Source organism: Micropterus dolomieu, linkage group LG20 (genome assembly GCF_021292245.1).
Source record: "Micropterus dolomieu isolate WLL.071019.BEF.003 ecotype Adirondacks linkage group LG20, ASM2129224v1, whole genome shotgun sequence".
Classification (NCBI taxonomy): domain Eukaryota; kingdom Metazoa; phylum Chordata; class Actinopteri; order Centrarchiformes; family Centrarchidae; genus Micropterus; species Micropterus dolomieu.
The window spans coordinates 26,081,292-26,096,018 of NC_060169.1; the positions used below are offsets into that span (position 1 = coordinate 26,081,292).

General features: G+C 40.4%; 1 protein-coding gene across 1 annotated transcript in view; it reads left to right on the forward strand.

Moving 5' to 3' along the window:
* Window positions 1-5,574: 5,574 nt before the first annotated feature.
* The window catches only part of sema4bb (sema domain, immunoglobulin domain (Ig), transmembrane domain (TM) and short cytoplasmic domain, (semaphorin) 4Bb), a 64,130-nt gene continuing 54,977 nt past the window's right edge, over window positions 5,575-14,727 (forward strand). The window contains exon 1 of the mRNA XM_046032447.1: window positions 5,575-5,694. The gene's annotated coding sequence lies outside the window, so the exon portion shown is untranslated. The remainder of the gene's footprint in view (window positions 5,695-14,727) is intronic.

Below are 14,727 nucleotides of genomic sequence, written 5' to 3' on the forward strand. Positions count from 1 at the left end.
TTCCCCCCCAACTTTTTTCAACATCTGTTTCCTTCTGTCTACTAAGCTAAGCTAATTTTCTGATGGCTCTAACTGTGTAATTTAAAGCACAGACATGGGAGTCGTATCAATATTCTCATCTTAGTTTAGTGAGCCTTTTTGTCTTGCACGAGCTTTAGCAGAATGGATGAGACGGTGGATGAAAGCAACAGAGACAAAACTTCTGTGCTCATGCTTTATCATAATGGACACTAATCTATTTGTCAAAATGACACAGCACATCATTGTATTCTTGTTTGGCACTCCCTATCAGCTGGAACAGACCTTTTTGACCTAAAACTCTGGGAGTTAATGGCAAACAGAATTTAACCTTTACTTTCAGTTTTCAGAATATATATATATATATACATAGTGCTGTTTTCCACACCACATATATTTGTAAAGGCTTTATTCAGTTTGAGTTCATGCAAAGAGAGAAAAGACAAGGACAAGCATGTACCTTTTTCTCTACACAACCTTAGTGAGTCCTACTTCAGCAGCTTGCAAGAACACAAGTCCCTGTGTGTGTTCCAGAAAGAGAGGGGGTGAGAAAGGGAGAGAGAGAGAGAGAGAGAGAGAGAGAGAGAGAGACAGAGCAAGGGAGACGAAGGGAGACAGAGAGAGAGAGGCCTGGCCATAGGGTTGCCAAGGCAACAGGGACCAGTGCAGGCATGGTGGGGAAAGAAGAAGAGGGGTCGGGGCTGATAGGGATAACTGAAGACGCCAGGGGACACCTTTGTGCATTAAGATACTCCACACTCCCCTGAGGGGGAAAGAGCTTTATTTTATTTATATTTTAAACCAAACTATATTAAACCGTAAATAGTGCTGCTTAGGCAGTGTCTGAAATTGAAGACCCCAATATCAGGAAATATACCTCACGGGCGGACACAGAGAATTTTTCTGGTATCCAAACCAGGGTGAATGGGTACTTTGATCCATTTCTTATGTCTACTTTATTAGATTCATGGTCTCCAGTGCACTGAAAACGAACACACTTGAAAATATGTGAAGTTATTTGTAAAAAAGAAAAATACAAAGCTTAACATGGGCTCTTCCCTTCGACTTGATCATTTTATTTATCTAAAACCAACAGATAAATATATATGCTGATAGTGTTGTTCTGCCTTTTTCTAGGATATAAATATAGAAAAGTTTACATCAAATTTGGGATACTAATCGAGACATATTGGGGAAAAAAAATAACCCCTATCCCTCAATTCCTGTTTCAATTCACTTTCAAATATCAAATACAAAAGAAAAATACCCCAACAAATTGCCTTAAAAAAGAAAACAGGTCCATGTTCATTGGATTTAAGTACACACACATTCAGAACTTAAAGTCGCACAAAACCATCGCTATCTGGGGTTTTCTTTGTGCCCAGCATCCTCACAAGGTTTTGAAAGCCACAACTTAATAATCCAGGTGTAGCTTATTGTTATAGTTTATTGTAATAGCATTACAGTGTCCATCCACTAGCTTATATATTGCCAAATATATAATGGGATTGGCCACTGGACATTAAGAAAGTAGGTGTAAATAATAAAACCAAGTTGCTTCAGTCTCAGGTTGCTGGTGTGTGACTGTCATGCTGTCTTATGTGGGACACTTGAATAGAGCAGAGCCATCATTAATGTTGTTAGTTACACCTGGGCTTTTCTTAATATGACAATGTCTACTGTGAAAATGCAGTAATTATCTGCACATACTGTAATTTCATAACTGCAGGATATGAACTCCTCTCACATTATTTTATCGTTCAACAGGATTAACACAGTTTGCTGCATTTGTTTTCCCAGTGTGCTAATTAAATCACAAGTTAAGCAATATGGCAGCATACAACATATCTATGCTACGTAATATAGCCAGTCGAACACTGTATGTGTGCTTGCCATACCGATAGACCATCCATCACAGTTTGGGCTGCCATTCTCATGTCAGCGGTCTTAATTGGTGCTTAGTTTCCAGAGCCTGGGAACCCTGCAACCATGTTGACTTTAGATGTGGCCCCCCAGGAAGATACAGCTTTACTGGAACTTACACATAACAAGCTGGCCAGAATGGGCATGATATGACCATTAACGTAACAGCTTCGGGGTGCTGTTTCATCTTTTTCGATCAAAGTGTACAGACCTGAAATGCTAATACTTTTGGAGACCGTGCCAATCACTAAAAAAATGAATCCTGGATTGATCCAATACTCTGACACCATAATAACACGCTAACCTGATAAATACAGATTTCACACTGCACTGCATCGTCATTCCCCTAATCCCATCTGAATTGAAAGGATGGTTTGATAAATTACATTACATTAATGTCAGTTTTAGTCTTTCACAGTGGTTCTTACAATAGACCCCAGTCTAGGAAGCATACACGTTATGAGCAACATGTAGACTAAATGATTCACATCCACTCACATGTGGGCGCAGGCCCATTAGCCTTTGTCACATTTCATTTAGTGAGTCAAGAGGATCTCTAATGGCTTGTGACAAATAAAAGGTCAAACCTATTTAGAACAGGTTACAAAAGAAGAAGTGAAGAAGTTAAGTTGAATTGAAAAGTCAGCAGCATTACCTCAGAATAGACACATGATGGTGAACTTATGACCACGGCTGTGATTTTCTGGTAACATTACAACCGCATTGCCCAACAAATACCTTGAAATTAGTTAAAATGAGGCACATTTCTGATCTTTGACAGCCCACCTCACAGACAACTGATGGCGCATTCCCAGTCAGCAATTCCTATGTGGGAGATGAGAGGACAAAGACATAAAAGGAGGCCATTCTTTAGCCAGTCAGTGATTATGGCCAAATCTGCCTTAATTTGAAACAGCAGCAAGAATCATTAGGTGAAGGTGTGTGTGTGAAAATATCCAGTATCTCATAAATTGATATTGGCAGCACTTCTAAAAGCTGGTATAACAACAATGTGCCAGAAATGTTGTAAATAGAAAACAATCATTAATAATTCCAATTCAGTAGAAGCTTTTTTGTTTGTTTCCCCACTGAGATTTCCGCCTGTCCTTTAAGGTATAATATGTGTTGGATTAACCACTGCTGAACAATTGTGCTGGTTATCTTTTAAAGAGGTAGTATTTTGCATTTTGGCTTTTTGCCTCTCCTTTATTGAGTTATATTCCTTTTTGTGTATGTGATAGGTTTGCAAAGTGAAAAAGCACAAAGTCCAGCCTGAAGGGAGTTCCTATCTCCCACAGAAAACTCTGCTCTGAACTGACTGAAAACAGCTCGTTTGTAGTCCAGCCGCTTCCCCTTGATCCCTGTGACGTCACAGGGATGAAAGCTAAATGCGCCTCATATAACGCTCACCAAGTGGCTAGTCCGACAGGGTGAAAAGAGGAGCTGCAGCAATGTGCAGTATAAAAAAAATAAATTAATTAAACCATGTAAACCTGTTCTAGTACAACCCCTAAATAGGATTTTGAACCTGAAAATTAGCATAATACCACCTCTTTAAACAAAGCCCTGTTGCCACTCCTGTAGTTTCACATATAATGAATTTGTCTTTGGCCAGAAATCTCTAAAGGCCTGGACACACCAGGATTTAAACACTGAAATGTTGTGGTGAAATCAATTCATTCCAATGGATTTGCCAAGATCAGAGGATCAGCTCGAGGAGGCAAATATTTCATCATGTCTAGATGGTAACCCTAGATTTGCTAAACCCTCATGAAATTTGTCTGCATTGTTTCTGCATGTTGGTGAAGTTTTCCGTAAGGGCGTTTTGCCAGAAAGCTGCTGTTTGAGTCCCATATGAAACGAAACGTCATCGTGACCTTTCCCTAAACCTAACCAGACTGAGACTGAAAATTTTAGATCATTTTTAACTACCAGTTTTTCCAATTTGTTGCTCCATGAAACAACAAATTTAATCTTGATTTTCTCTTCAAACTTGGTGACACAAGAATATTGCAAAGCGGCTCCCAGTATGTCTGCCATTGCAGTCAATGGCTGCATGGGGTTCAACTTTGATGAAATGTTACGAGCAAATTTACACCAGAAAACTATCTGTCTTGATAGTTGTGTGTCACCTCAGTCGGAGTAAAAACTGTTCCACAAAAGAGAAGTGGTTTACAGAAAGTCATGACACAGGAGTTGATGGTACAAATACATCTTTTGAATAAAGTCATTGTTCTGTTAGTGACCAAGCTGAGCTAACAAGGTGACAAATTCGCTAACCAACCATTGGCAAGCTTTTTAGGTGAAAGGGCTTTATGTTCCCTCCTCTAGAAACGTTTTATTGAACAAACGGTTCAATGGTGTGCAGTGACCAAAATGCCAGGGGAGAAGAATTAGACAGAACAGTACAGAGAAAATAGAGAGATGCTCTGGGAGCTATGGTGACTGCCAAGAGCTCGCCCAACGGTTGGCTCGCCAACTAAAGAAGTTCACCAACTAGTCCTGTGAGTAGTCAATATGCCGCCAAGCTTCCGGCCTCACCTGTTTCGTGTGAGACATTAGAGGGAGGAAATACTTCCTTCCATCTACGTGTGTCTGCCACCTGCATCCGTCCTATCTCGTTTTCTGCCTGTCGGGTGCCAGATTGGTACAGACAGAGCAGAGGTGCAAGGTATGACCCTGAGCTGTCATTGTTTTCCTACTCTCTTCCTTCTTACGCTCTCTCTTTCTCTCTCTCTCCTTCCTTCCCCCGCTCTGTTCCCTTTTAGGGATGGCAGGCTGCACAAAGGCAGGTGATTGCTGCTATAGGGTAAAAAAAAAAAGTGTGTGTGCGTGTTTTCTCCTTTTTCTTTTAGAGATGTGCTCTGTCAAAACCAGCAGAAAGTGTTTGGAATCAATCACCTGAAATGTCAGTGACTTCCTAACAGGGTGTCCATCTGGATTTTTTTAAATGGACAAGGGAGCCATTAGCCAGTATCTCTGAGTGTGTTTACTGAGGCGGAAAGGGGCAGGATTGAGATTTTTTGTCCATCTGCAGCAAACTGTTGACAGAAACATAGATCAGCATCTGGAATTTATCTGTTCATGAAACCTGTGAGAATATTTATAGTCACCTGGAGGTTTGGGTACATGATCTATGAAATGTGGTGGGATTATTATACCATCTTGATTATAGCTGTTGCTTATGTTCTGTTTATGTACACAAACGCACACACACAATCGCAGACATACGCACGCACACAGGTGCAGGCTCCATGACGACGCAGCACTGTATGCAACATGGACAGTCTTTAATCATCTTGTGGTCCGCTGCAGAGGGAGAATATACAGTGATGTTGATGCAGACACAAACACAAACACAAGGACACACACATGCACCCGCACACCTTCCCCCACCCGTAGTCCACCCCCTGCAAACCCACTGTTCCCTAGTCCATGATGTAATGCTATCAGACCCCTCCTCTGCTGTCTCTCCCTCCCTCCGTCTCTCATACACTCCTCTCTCTCTCCTTCTCCTCATTCTATTGGTGGCTCCCGTCTGCATCTGCTGGATCAGCTCTGACTCCCTGCACACACCACACTCACACACACTTGCATGCACACACACAGAGATACACACGCACTCACGCACACAAACATCCACGCTCCCTCTCACACACTCTTACACATACACTACCAGGGGGATTCCTCCGCCACTGCAGCCTCTGCTCACTCCACCTGGCTCCTGTCTTCCGCCGAGGGGGGGAAAGCACGGTGAGTCCCTCCTTTCTCTTATGACAGCAGGCGATAGTGGTTCACAATAAGACAAAAGGATGAAAGGATGTTTTTTTTATGCAGAGAGTGGCGGACAAACACCAGGAGGCATTGCTGCCACCGCAGCCTGGGAGGAGAGGCTTGCAGCTGAGTTTGTGCTTTGGAGTAATAAAGTGGTGTGAGGTTGCTCAGTTACTACAGATACCGGTCATCTAGGCGCTGGGTGCCATGGCAATAGATTGCATTCAGTCAGGGTCTGGGCTTGTTGTGTGTCTGTGTCCTAGTAAGGGGCTGGAAGCCGTGGTGGATACACGTGTGTGTGTGTGTGTGTGTGTGTGTGTGTGTGTGTGTGAGTGTGATAAGAAATCTGTTTATATGCATATGTGTGCTTGTGCAGCCTGTGTTAGGAAGCCTAAATTTGCTCCAGGGTGTCGTGTGTTATCTGGTTTCCTATTTGAAAACCATCAGTCACCTTGCTTTAATGCAGAGAAGGGGGGGTGGAAGCTAAATGACATGCAAACCAGAGCTGCTATTGCATTGCAATTTGTTTCCTCTGATGGTTTAGTTTGTTCTGACCCCTTACCGCTTGACTGGGAGGATATGTTGGCTACAATACAGTCCTGACAGTCTCATTATGTCCGTAGAGATTGTTCCTCTTGTGTCACTGACAAAACAGGGTGTGTGCATGTGGCGTGAACTCGTGCGCCTGTGACATTTGGACACTTGCAGTGCTCTCTCTCTGTCTTTTCTTTCCCCATGGTGCATGCTGGGCTCTTTCACTGTGAGGCTCAATGACGCTGAGTCTATTAGGAAAAGTAATTACATTATTGACTTTGCTTTTGACTGCTAAATGACACAATAATGATAATGAAGCTGAGGCACGAAGCGACTGGTGCACATTTCTTCCTGGGCGGAGGTTGACCAAACTGCATTTTATGTAGCAGCTCACTGCAATCTCACCTTTAACATCCAATGTGTTGAAATGTAAATATTTTATAATGGTTGGTCTACTCCACATGTGGACACTCTCATAACTAATTCATCCAGATGTTTTTCCATTACTCTATCACATGGACCTGACTTAAGACAGATATGAATCGCTGCTTTTCCGTTTCAATATGAATGCCTAAAGTTGTTTCATTTTTCCGGCTTCGCCATCCTGTTTTGATGATTATTGCATTGGAAGGATCCATAATTCAAACGAATATCTAGTAAATCTGGATGGAAGTGTAATCCATCAAACGTCACCATCTCACTGGCGGCAAACTAAACAATACATTTTCCATGCTAGATAATCCACATGCCATCCTTCAATTAACCAACAAACAAATTAGCTTTGCTATGCTCTTGAACTTGCTCATTATCATCAATGATTGCAGCTATAACCACAAAGAAAGGAAACAACCCACAAAGATATTTTGAAAGTCAGCTGGCCTTGTTCAAGTTCTCCGCAGTACTTAATGAACAGTGTGTCTTTAAACATGTTGGGGGATTTTTTAATCGATGATTAGCACATGAAACAGCTTTTCCTTGAGGCTGTTTAACTCTGACATACTCTCTGTAGGCATAAATGAAAAGTAATTAGGATGGTGGTCCAACAACAAACTGATAAACCAACAGACAATGAGGAAGTGCATTGCACAGTCAATTCCCATTGGCTATTGAAGCATTATTTCTAAATGGTGAAAATCTAAATGGTAATGTTGTCCCTGATCATTTCTTCTGTTCTCAGATCGTGCTCTGATTGTGAGGATTCTCTTCTTTCATCTGTTTTGTCACAAATTTCTGACTCTGGAGCTTCCTGTGAAGTGAAGTTGAGGATGCAGAACATGTGTTGTTGGTACATTAGATGTGCTACAATTTCAAGCTGACTGAACCTGTTAATTTTGTATCTTCCCCTCACTGGGCGCACTGACCCTGTCAAACCAATCATCTGAAGGAATTTTTGAATATTTTAACTCACTCAAGATAGAATAGTGAAAGTCTGCGAAAGTAAAAAGGTCAATTCAATCAATATTTCATCGGCTTCGCCAACTGCATAACCAATTTGGATTACAATTTGGAGCACCAAAAAGGATGTGTGCATGTGTGTACTGTTTGGTCTATTTACTGGCTTCACGAGCAATGTCAGCTGTGATTTTCTCTTTTTTTATCAAAGATTGAGAGTGATAGTTGTTTTTTCCCTGTTGACTATAAACAGAGACACCAAAAGTATTCCTGAGAATAAAACATGTGACGATATGGGCCTTACTTGTGGAAAAACGGTTGATGGTAGTGGTTCTTTCATCCTGAAAACACTGAAGTGCTTTTTCACCCAAACTGTTTACCAAATGTCATGCATACAAGGTTTTCCATACAAAAAAAACTTCCTCTAGCCTCCAACATCTAAATGTATTCAGTCTAATTTGTAACTGCAATGAATACTTTTAAAGTGAAGAGCTGGGTGTCTGCAAATGGACACAGCTTAGAGCATACAGTAAGGATGCCTGGTAATGCACAGTGGTTTAACAGAGACCAATCACAGAACAGAAGGTTGAGAGCAAAGAAATATATGGAGGATAGCTGAAAATCTAGTTTGTATCTTGCTGTTATCACTACTAAAATGCCTAAATACTTAAAAATGTGTTTAAAATGTGTGTTAAAAATGTGATTACTAATATCTTGCATCCAAGCAGCTGATGGACATTTAATCTTCTTTTCAGGCAGCTGTTTTTCATAACATGCTACAAACCTCTACAGAGCTTTACTGAAAGTGGAGCAGCTCCAAGTTTAGATTTTCTGCTCTGTAACTTGAAGAAAGGATCACAAGAAAAACTTAATGGATAAACCTTCCATTAGACCTAACAAAAACAAAGGCAATTTCTTACAGTTAATGATATTCCCCTTTAACGCTGTACTATATTTAATGTCAAGATTAATAAAGTTACGCTGAAAATGTCATCAAAAATCAGAAACTCATTAATTCATTCCGAGTGCCTGGAGGCTTTCTTTCACAGCCCCCACCCCTCCCGCTGTGCAGCTGTGCAGGACCTATGCCCTCTTGCTGCAGCATCCACAGCCTCCCAGCTTCAAAAACCATGAAGAAAAAGCCAGACAAAGAAAGTATATGTATTGAGCAAACACACACACAGAGATGTCTTCATTTAAACTGCACTTAAGCTCTCAGGGGAAAACCAGATCACATTAACATGCAATAATCTCATAACATCCAATAGAATTCATCTTAATGCCATATGTCAGCCGCCCTTCCCCCATGTGTGTGCACCGAAGCTGTTAAATATAGGCTAGCAGATATTGGTTCTTACTCATTGTGGAAGATAAAGAGGCATCCAAACAGTTCAGCTACCTTCAGTATGTTCGGCATACGGCATCAACGGTACGAGTCCATTTCATAATTGTTGTCACCTGTCAGACTCTCTTTATCTGTGTAGCAGAAATGCGATGAAGCTAATCAAAAAGACAGGCCGCCTGCATCCCTCTTTCCCGCCAGATCTTTCAGATCAATTCAAGATTTTCTTTTGTGAAGTGTTACCAAAAACAAAAGTCACATCATGAAATATAACACACCGCTGAACCTTGAGGGTAAAGTCAATATTTTTTACAGTACGTTAGTAGTTTCAATCATCCAGTCTTCAACTCTTTTGTATGATGAGATGTATTAACAAGTTAGCTGGTAAAACCTTAAGCTTTAGTTATGTGGGCGAACCAAAAAGCCTTAAACTCACTCTGGGATGATTGAACATGTCAGGAATGAAGTTAAGAGCCAATTAATGCTGCAAATGACATGATTTGCATCTACTTTTGAATTATTTTCCCTGTCACTATAAACACAAGCCTACTTCTGTGTGCATCAGAGAAAGAGAGAGAGAGACTGTTTTTATTTCACACTTTCTTTGGCAATGCAAATGTTTGTTTCCCATGCCAGTAACGCCCCAGTGAATTGAAATTGAGAGAGAGAGAGAGAGACAGAGAGACAGAGACACAGAGAGAAAGAAGTGGTAAAAACAGGGGAAGCCGGCTCTCCTGTCTTTGATATGGACATGAGCTGTTCTCTCTCACTGATGCTGTTTGGTCTCACTGGCTGTTACCAACAACCTACATGGACATCAACACAGTCCCTGGTTTCTCTCAGGGTCAGTTCTACAAAAAATTTAACATATTCTCTAACATACCTCTAGTGGTATCTAGCCATGCAGATAGTTTGGGTTTTATGTGCTCAGATTTGGTATATTTGTTGAGATTTCTGCCCTGACCCCAATACAACGGAGGTGAATGGAGGATTTTGTTTGTGGTGCTCACTTAATTCATATACAACATGCCTTTCCATAAAATCCACAGGTCACAGCCTCTGCATTGACAATTTTTATAGGGACTTACTCATTTCTTTGGTAGAAAGGTCTGGTTTAAAGTGAAGCCAGTGGATTGTTCAGAATAACCAGGTCACTGTTTCAGTTGTGTGTTTTTATATATGTTATTGGCTCCATCAGTCTGTCAGTCTGCCAGACCAACACTTTGGTCTGAAATAAACTATTGGATTACCATGAAATTTTCACTTTTCCTTTAGCCCCACCAAAAGGTTGACATTTATGGCTGTCAATTAACTGTAACAAATTCACATTAAAATGTAACAAATGTGACTTTTTTTCTGTTTTCCAAGATTTTTTGGAGCTGTTTCACCACCACCCACAATGTATTTCAGTTTTTTTTTTCAGCTGTGAGCTGCTCCTCCATTTCCCTTGTGAATTGCATTGTGGGAGAATAGTGTGTACTCAACAATCAAATATATTTAGGCCCAATCCCAATGTCCACCCTCACAGACTCACAGACTTTGAGGCGCGTTCCCGGGAAGTCCGTGAGGGCTTAAGGCTGACCCACTGTCAAATCGTCAAGTGCGCGAGGGCTCTCTCGGTTACCATGGGAAGCCCGGAAGCGAGAGAAATATCACAGCAAATCCGCGTATTAAGAGAAGAAGAAAACAGTAAACAAACAAGCATCGACACCAACGCTGATGTCAAAATGGTTGAAAGTTTTCCTAACTTTAGATGCTGCATAGAACACATGAAGTCAGAGGAATGCAATAACCTTTTGACATACTTAGTTTATTCAACTATTTATTTTAGTTTTTGCTTGATGATGCTATTTGACCAACAATAGTGTATTGATTAATTACAAATATATATTGATATTTAGGCTACCTCTCCTCCACTCTGTAGGACAAGAGCCTGCAGGACTTAAAAATAAGGCAAAAACATAAAATAAAAAGTGTGCAATGTGTTTCAGCGTTGTAAAGGTAACGTGATAAAGTGGCAAAGGGCTGTCCCGTTCCTGTTTACAGCATTTTGAGCCCTCACAGCCTCTTGCACTCAATCACTTTCAAAGTGACATCAGTAAAGTCTGTGAGAGTTCAGGGCTTTGGGTTTAGGGAGGGACATTGGGATTGGGCTTTAGTCTGCATGTTGTCTGCTTTGAGTCTACTATGTCACTTTTCAAGTGTACTCCTTACAGGTAGAAATCACGGGGGGGGGGGGGGGGGGGGGGCATGTCCCCCCCTACCTGAGGGGTGTCCCCCCTTAAAAACCATCAAATAATATAATGATATATATTTAACACAATTGTGTAAATAGTAAAGCAATACAAACGCAAACAGGGCAATTCAAGTACTTTTTAAGTTTAGTAACATTTTGCGTCCCCCCTCCTTTGCCTCCCAGTGGTTTGGTCCACTGCCTGTTTTCCCTCACAGGAGGCCGGTGGCAGAAAACCAGTTGAATCCTTCAGTAGTTGTGGAGCTACAGTAATGTTAGGTAGGCTGGTAGGGCTGTTTTATGTACTTTAAACATTGGATGAGCAGATTCTTTTGTCTTTAATACAGTTGATGTTGAGTCATTAATAAATTAATCATGACAAAAAGTTGTGATAACCGATTAGTTTTCTATGAGCCCACTCTGTAATTATAACATTACCTAGCTTGTTTGGTAGCTTGTTTAACAGCTTATTGAACTGGAACTCACCTTCTACAGCCAGAGATGCGCAGATTAATCAGCTGGGGACTGAAATAGGCCGTTTATTCTCGTTTACTCGGCTCTGACAGTGTCAAATATACAATTTTTACATACAATTTACAATTTGACGTGTGTGCACAGAACCTCATGTCATAGCCACACACACAGGCTAAAACATGTCTTAGGTGTGTGGAAGTTATTCACGAGAGTGAAGAAGACGCAACACTCACTACATCTGCAGAGAAACACACAGAAAGAGACGCTGTGGATATTGTAAAGCAGGGAGCAGGTAAAGCAACAGTTTATACTGGTGCTGATGGGGATCCTAATAAAAATAGATTTTTCCAATAAATAGTTACAAAAATGTTTGTGTATGCTGTCAGTTATAGATCTTAGAAAGAAATAAAATCGGAATCGGCCAAAATTAGAATCGGTAGGTCAGACCTTTTAAAAAATCAGTAACAGGAATCAGCCAGGAAAAATGTAATCTGTGCATCTCTTACTACAGCGATAATCCTGTGTGTGAACGATATTAGGCTAATAACATAGATCCACCGTTGTGTTGGGTTTTGCGCATTATGATGTTAAGTGGCAGAGAAGTTGGCTTGTTTCAGTCAAATATCTAATAAATATATATAAATGTGTAAGATACATCCTCTATCCCAGAAGAAACATAAATTACTATGTAGCCTAGAGGACACAAGTTATTTAGGATAATATGGTCGCGTGGTGAACCTATGAACTTAAGTCACATTTAAACAACTATTACTTTGTGTTGTTGGCCAGAAAAATAGTAGTAAGACTTCTCTCTGTGTACACGTATCCTATACAGGTACAATTTTGGCTATATTATTTGTGTCCCCCTCAAAAATTGCTCTTGTGAAATTTTATGTTTATTGTCCCCCCCTACAGTGAGATGAAATTTACGCCTATGCTCTACATACTAAAAACTAAAAACTATATACTAAAACCTGCTTAGAATCAATATGGATTTGGGACACAGCTTTGTATTTAGTAAACATGCTAACGTGGTGAAATAGTAAACATTGCACCTGCTTATCTTTTGTTGCTGTCCTTCACCCCCACTCTGCATTACTAGATAGTAGCATGTGTGAGAAAATGTGATTCTTTGTAATTTGGATGAGCTGACTAAAACTGTATCTGTGTCATAAGTCATAAGTAGTTCATTGGCCATTTTGACTATTAGCTACATTTAATTTAGACTGTTCTGATGCATAATTTTAGAGTGAATTTTGAGAATGCATCAATGCAGACATATCAGAAGTTACATCGTTGGGAGTCCAGCAACCAAGCAGATGTATGATGGTTTTACGTGTGCATAAATGACAAACCTATTTACTCTGATACGCATCTGGTCCAAGGATCATTAGTTTACCTTGGTTACCCGAATGTGTGGAAAAGAAGTGGTCATGGCCAACAGCATCCGGCAAGTCATTCCTATCCATGATATATGACCAACTTGTCAAAACGACTCGACTCAGGATCATTTATAGAGGAAGCAAATGGGACACTTTCAGACTAGAGTGCAGCATCAGTTGAATGGTCATGAATCATCAGTGTGAAGAGAGAAGGTCTCCTGTGTAGAGAGAGACAGTGAGTGAGATGTTGGGACATTTGGGGGACTGTCGGAGCGGGACAAGGTGAGGACACGGGGATGAGTCATAGTTGGTCTGACTGCGTCACAGCCTGCAGGTTGAAGCTTACTGGTCAGGTGGAACACACCTTGTACTGAAGGAGCCAAGAGTTTGACCTTGTTGACATGTCAACAATTCTTGTCCTAATCCCCTTTAACAGATACTATTCATACTAGAAACAATTGAAATTTAAATATATTTGGGACTTTTTTGTACGATAGCCTGCTTTTCATAAAGGGTTAAAATCTAATTGTCAGCCAGGTGAAATGGAAATTATATTATACTCTTATTCATTAAGCTTATCATAGCTTACTGTTCTCTTATTATAAAATCTGACACTTTATGAACACTTTGACATCTTTATCTTTGTGTGAAAGTGTTCAAGATACCATTCCCAGCAGTTGTTAGGTGTCATTGATGGTGACTCAGCAGAAAAAGGCAGAACGTTCACCTCAAGATAAATACAACTATGAATGGACAATTGGGTGAACAACTTTATATCAATTCAAGGTCAAGTGTGGTCTCTAAGAGGAACAAATGTTCTGTGTTGCAGGAGACTGTATCATTGAAATACAACTGATGATTTCCATAACAGCATTCTCTCAGCCTACTAGCAGGAACAGCTATTTGCAAATGTTTGAAGGACTATTGCAATAAATCTGAAATGAGCTGTTCTTGTTAAATCCACTTTATTTAGGGGATTTGTACAACACTAGTAATCAATTAACAAGACTAGTGCTGTGTCTCAATTTGGGTACTTCCTAGTATACTAACATGCAGTATACTGCGTACACTATGTACTTACTTGCTTAGTGCGTTAATTTTGACAGGGTAGTGTTGTCTCAAATCAAATACTGCTGTTGTGCACAACCAGAAATGACTATGACAAGATTTCATAGAGGATGCCTGCAGAGCTCTAAAATAACAGCCATAATAATAATAATAATAAAAGGATAGTAAGGATAGTGCCCTTTTCATATTTCTGTTGTTTATTTATTTTTATTTTTTTAAGTTTTACAAACCAATAATTTTCTGTACTTCACGAGCCAGATGTTTCTTCATTTAATTTAAACTACTCAAATGTAATGACAGAATAACAACAGTACGAACATATAAACTATCTTACAGCTGGGTTTTCCTCTGCCATTGTTGCTGGAGTCTCTGCTGCGTTGGCCAATAGACAGTATGAAGCTGCAGTACCGGAGGCTGCAGTTTCAGGACCCCTGCAATCCTGGGACCGCAGTTATACAGTAATACACAGCAACACAAAGGAGGTTAACCCTGTCTGCTAGCATGTCGGCCGTGAGGCGTAGGGTTAACCGGTCGACATGCATATAATCAATAACTTGGTTAACACACACTTGGTTATGGTAAGGGTA